Source organism: Calidris pugnax, unplaced genomic scaffold (genome assembly GCF_001431845.1).
Source record: "Calidris pugnax isolate Ruff unplaced genomic scaffold, ASM143184v1 scaffold4, whole genome shotgun sequence".
Lineage (NCBI taxonomy): Eukaryota > Metazoa > Chordata > Aves > Charadriiformes > Scolopacidae > Calidris > Calidris pugnax.
This window is the reverse complement of record NW_015090781.1, coordinates 8,536,374-8,542,739: the sequence shown is the minus strand read 5'-3', so window position 1 is coordinate 8,542,739 and position 6,366 is coordinate 8,536,374.

Below are 6,366 nucleotides of genomic sequence, written 5' to 3'. Positions count from 1 at the left end.
AGCAGGTGGGCGGGCGGGCGGGCGCCATCGCTGACACCTCCTCGTCGGTGGCACTCTCAGTCGTGTCGCCTGTCCCTAGGCTATGGCATGTCACTTCAGCTATGGCATGGTTGTCGCAGCTCTGGCCAAAAGTGTGTTAGTCACACATTTCTTTTTACACCTGGCGTGTTGCAAGAGACTGCTTTGATTTTATTACTCAAGGGCACCACTGATTTTCTCACTGTCTTCAGCAAAATTGGGTGAGGGACGGTGATACATTGTCCTGGGTTGAGAGACACAGGACTAACTTTTCTTCTAATGCTGGGGAAAATTGCACTTTCAGAAGACTCTAGTGTCTGGATTTGTGAAAATATGTACTTTATAGCCAGCCAGGCTCTGTGGGATTCAAGGTTTTAGTGTTTTCGAGCCTTGCCAGGTGCAGGGACAAGGAGGAGCAAGGCCTGGGCATTTGACCCAGCCTGGCCAACAGGATTATTTCATACCATGAACGTCACATTCAATATAAATTAGAAAAGTTTGCTGCAGAACTCTCTCTCCCTTGATGGTGGTGGGTCCAGAGGACTCATCGTCGTGGTGCCAGACTCCTGAGGCCTTCCCTTCCTCCTGAAGCCATTGGCAGCGTCTGCCATTTGCTGTCCCTGCTGGGAGTGCACGGCTTCCTGCTGAGAGAATTGGCTGAGTATAATTCTTGTAAATCTTATATCAGTATTGGGATTAATACTATAGTATTACTGTTAATTATTTAGTCTTAGTCTATTAAATCTATTTATATTTCAACCCTTGTGTTTCTTTGTGTTCCCCGATTCCCCTTTCCGGGTGGAGAGGGGTCATTGGGTAATAGAATGCAAAAATGATGAAATTTGATACATCAAACATGCATTTATATTTTAAAATGATTGTATTTTGCCCTGCAGCCTAAAAAATACATCACTTCCTCTCCCATTTCCAGCCTATTCTCTGGTCTTATTTGTCTTTTCTTCACAAGGTTTTTTCCCCTTTTCTTCTTTTAACTTTTGTTTCCTATCCTCATATCTCTCTCTATGCTGGAAAACATAGTTCATCCTCAACACTGCTGCAGTTATGCTACTACTTAGACATGCTCTCAGCTGTTCCCAGTGCTGTGCAATTAAACTTTCACCAAAAATAAATGAACCTGGTCTATTTTAGTGCCTACACTGTTGTACTTATTATTAAAGTGTATAAAATCAGTGATGGGTTTTATTCTTACAAGTTCTGTGGTGCAGGGAATAATTATCTCTGTTCACAGAGAAGAAACTGAAGCACAGTTATTTTGCCTTAAAGTCATTTGGAGTCTGGCTGTGACAGCATTTCAGTCTAAATCTTCCATGTTTAAGCCCCAGAAATTGTCTGCCAAACTATTGTTTCCTGCTAAGCATTCTCAGAAGAGAAGGGAAGGGAACAACACATCAAAGGCTTGCTGAATTTTTTCTAGATGGTTTAGATACTACCTGCCAAAATCAGAGGAGGGACTCTTCCTGGCTCCAGTGAACTTCCAGCCCCTAGCTGCAATCTGAGTTGAAGTTGACTGTATCAGAGAATGCCCTGAAAGCAGGAGGAGAAATTAGGTAGGATTAGGTGGGATTTCAGGGAATCCATCTGCCAAATTACCCACCGTTGCATATCAGAGCAGGCACAGTTGCACACCGGAGGTTGCGCGGAGGCAGCACAATTATGATCATCCAGCCTCCATTACCTCCCTGCACCTTGTTCCTCTGTCCCCGAGTTTAGCCCAATAATCCTCATGGCTAGGAAGCACTAGTACAGCAAGTCATTAAGAAATACTTCCCTGATATTCAAACCTCTCTCTCTCAAAAAAAAAAAAAAATTAGCCTTTGTGACTTAAAATATCCACATTTCTAGTATGTTTAGCTGGCTAGCCATTTTGATCCCCAAGGCCTGCTGAATCAAAACAATGCTGCAGTCTGACCAGTCTTTTGAAATGACACTAATTAACGCTGTAGACTGTACTGGAAGTATATTGACAGCATGCAATGAAAAGGAAAATCAAGTATCCCGCTGGAGACAGAACTTTATCAGCATGTGAACTGGCACAAAGTTTTCTTGCATTTAGAAGTTTCAAAGAATGATTGAGCCAGGGCAGATGTTGCTTTCATTTTTTTTATTTTTTAAATGTCAGTCATTTGGGACTTTCCATGCCTCAGGATAATGCCAAGAATAAAGGGCAGGAAATGACAGCAGTAAAACTGATTCTCAAAAAAAAAAAAAAACAGGTCTGGCTGTAGCAGTGGAAAAAGATAAATGCGAAGGAGTGTCAGGGGGAACTGGGGAGAGTGCTGTTCGCATGGAGGCTGGTCAAGAGCAGCATCACAGGAGCTGCAGGAGGTTGATGTGGCTTGCCTGCAATTTTTAGCAAGAGCTTTGAGCTTGCCTACATGTAGGCTCTGTAATAACTGTACCAGTGTGTCATTAGCTCTAATTTGCAGGATCTAAGTGCCTAGGAGCTAGCTGTGACACCACTGTGCTACATGCTGAACGAAGGACAATCCAAACAACATATAATGAAAATAGATTTTTTCAGGTCTAACTTACTCAGAGCACTTGTATAATCACAGTCACACTTAGGATTTAGCTATACCATGCAGAGATCAGACACGATGGTGGTGGCAAGGCCTTACCACCAGGCCTGCAGCTTCAGCAAGCGCTACTGTCGCTGCCTGACACATGGAGGGAAGATGGGGCTCCTGGGGCTTTGTGGATGGTGCTTCCTGAAGATCCCTGGCAAACCGTGCTTGCTTAGAGTAAAATAGTTGGCCAATGAAAGCGATTCCTAATGATGAAAATAATAACTTTTTATGTAATCTTGCCATGATGTGAAATGCAGGAATCAAATGAGCCCACAGAAATTATATTGTAACAGACCAGCCTTGTGATGAATGCAGAGTTTGGGATTTGGCAACGTGGGCTCCCAGCTCTTCCTCAGCAATGCCAGACCATCAAGGGTGCACTCATCCCTTCATTCATAAAAGGGAAGCAACAATAGACTTTATTGATACAAAAGTGAGGTAACAGAGTTAAAAGTGAGTTAATACTGAGTGCATCCACAATCAATTGGTGGTCCTTTTCACTAATTCTTTCACACTGAGCTAATATCTTAGAAGGCCCCAACGGGCATAAACAGCATTGTTTGAAGCAGAGTATCATCTGTCTGTTGGCACAGTTCCACATCTGGAGGGAGTGAGACTAACTGAAAGTTCAGCAAGTGCAGCATGAGCAATTGTGGGTGAATGTCATACCCCTGTGGGAGTCTGTTAAAGGTATACTGTATTCCCTCCCAAGTGAAAGCAAACTTCTCTTGGTGCTCCTCCTTCAAGGGAACAATAAATAACATACCTTTTACATCTAGCACTGCCATCCATGCACATGCAGCTGCTTGCAAAGTGATTATTGAGTTTGCAATTTTTGGTACAGTGGGAGTGTGGGGTGTTGAGCACCTCTGCTGTTTCAGCCCCCTCTTTCCCTTAGAGTGGAGTCACTCACAGTTTCTTAGCTGAAGCAGAAAGCATAGGAGTGTAAGCCCCTCCAGTGGGCAAAGCTATGAAAATGCTATGTAAAATTAACAGTCATCGCCTGGAAGTTGAGCAATTACATGAAAGTTACTTTTCTTCTTAGATAATAAAGCGTGAGCCAAAAGCCAGAACTACAACTGTTTGAAAATACGGGCCAAATTCTTCTTCTGCCTCTGCAATGCAGAGTTTGTATCTGCAGCAGAGGGGAAGGCTGTTGTGTGTGACTGTATTTCAGATGATAAGTTCTCTTACTCAGAAATTGTCTTCTTCAGCATTTGTACATGCCAAATGGGAGTTAATGGCTTGCTAACTAAGAGTTACAGTAATTCAGTCTTTCTTATTTAATATGAATGTAGATGATTCTGTCATTATCATTCCCTAAGTATCTGTGTATCCCTCCTGGGGATAAGATACTGTTTACATGACAATTTGGCCTAAGCACAGGTACTGTAAGAAGTGTTTGAGCATCATTGCTGGGACTAAAGCTGTGGAGAGTCCAGCAGAGTACACAAAAATCCTTTTTGTTTGCCTTTAAGGAAGAATTCCACTAACAAGGTTCCATGTTCTTAACCTGATTTCAGTCCTGCTGAAAAAAAACCCCAAACTTCCAGAATGAAAGTGAAAATCAGCTGAAATTCTGCCAGCTGTGGTGGGAGGCACTAAGCCTCATACAGTTAATGTCAGTGGGACTGAAGACAAAGTGTACAGCAAAGCAGAAGCATAAATCTTGGGACTGGGGCCAGAGGACACTGGTGTCTCTGCAGTTGCCTGTAAATAAGTAGAAGAGAAATAAGAAGCATTTGGACACTGAAGTGCCTGTGTTATGGACCAGCAAGGCTGTCTGAACAGCAGTAGGAGGGGCAAAGCAGCATTTCTGAAAGCAGAGCTGATACTTGGGCTGCACAGCAATTAGCAAGCGAGTGTTGCACACCACTGCTTTCTGAAAACAATTTTTGCTTATCTCTATTCCACACCTGATTTTTTAATGTATTTTTAGAAATACGGAATGCACAGCATATTATGAGCAAAGCAATGGGCTAGATTTTTGCCTTCAAAATATTATTTGGAGGTTAAAGCTGAGGCCATGAGTTCTCTCCACAACCTACTCCAGTTTATGCTCTCACCTAAATAATGTTTTTAAAGGCATATACCTTCATGTGACTCTTTCACTGCTTTAGAGGTGATGGTTAGGATATTAGGGTTTATTTATCTGAAGCAGTATTATTGTTCCCAAAATAATGAAAATCCAAGGATTTATGGTTATGAGCTCTGAATGGTTTGCAGATTGATTTTCTCCAAGATCCCAGTGTTGTTTTTAAGGATCTGTGCAAAGGTTTCAAGGGAGCATTTTCTAAGATGCCAAAATTTGCATTTGTGATTTTTGAAATTCCAGTTACCTCGAAAGAAGGAGAAAAACAACTTGCTCTGAAATAAAGCTCCCAATTAATATTTTTAAGTAAACTTATGCAGCATGTTCTGGTTTCAAAGTCATCCAAGGTATGAAATGAAGAAATTATCGCTGGGTTTTTGTAGGTATAAAGTATATGGGTATGTGTTTGGCTTTATATGTATATAAAAGTAAATGAGCTGCCATAAAGGAGCAGCCTGATCTAACATCAGAGTTAGCCCTACCACGAGCAGGGGGTTGGACTAGATACTTTCCTGACATCCCTTCCAACCCCAATGATTTTAACTTGCTTTTCTGTTGTTATGCTTAAGAAGTTCCTGCAGGAAAGATGCTTTACTATAGTAAATTATATAGTAAAATAGTATCTTAATTAAAAAATTATTAATACTTTGCTGTAGTAAACACACTGTTTTTCCTTAACAGCTTGTCTGCTAAGGAAGCTTTTTCAATTTTTTATGAAATAAAGTGGTATTTATGTAGTGCTCTGGATTCCAAAAGGTTTTGTGTGCCAAGGAGAAATTGCTGCTCCTAGCAGTGAAATGCCCTCCAGATTTTTGATGCCCAACATAATTTTCACAATTATTTTTTTTTATCCCATCAGGGTAAGGAGTGAAGTACCAGCAGGTGTTACCTGAAGCTGGGCTCTGCTCGTCAACATCCCCAATTTCCTTGGACGTGGCACGTGGGTGCAGTTTTGACACTGGTTCTGGAAAAGGAGATGCTGTTGATTTAGGGGAGACTCTGTTAGTCATTACGGGGGCACCCGTCTTGCAAAACGGGCAAGCGTGTTTGTGACCATCTCTCGAAGTCGTAGAATAATAGAACCATAGAAAGGTTTGGGTTGGAAGGGACCTTCAACATCATCTAGTTCCAACCCCCAAGCCCTCCTGTGCGGCAGCTCCTCGGGGTTGTGGTCTTGGGGGGGCACCAGGAAATGCCTCCCAGGAAACCCCTTGCCCAGAAAGGCTGTATGTTTAAATAAAAAGAGAAGAAAACCACCAAACTCTCGACTGAAATAATATTTACAGACACGCTCCAAGTTATCTTGATGTGTGAAATCCAGCAGCCTCAGTCCCCGGGGCTGTCCCACCTTCAGCTCCCGTCCCGCCTCGTTCCCTTCAGCCCGGCCGCGGTCACGGCACCTTCACCGGGACACACCGGCTCCAGCGCCTGCCCGCCCGCACCGTCAACACGTGGGGGGAGTTTCCTCTGGCGGGGGAGGCCTGTGCTCTCCCCGGTAACCAAGAGGAACCGCCGTTCTCCCCGCCGCCGGCCCGGAGGGAAGCGCTGCCTCCCGTGTCGGATCCCGGCCCCGCCCACTGCGGGCCGGCCGCCGGGCTGGCCACGCCCCCTCCCGCCCCGCCTCCCCGCCCCGGTCCCGGTCCGGAGCACCGCCCGCCGCCGCCGCCA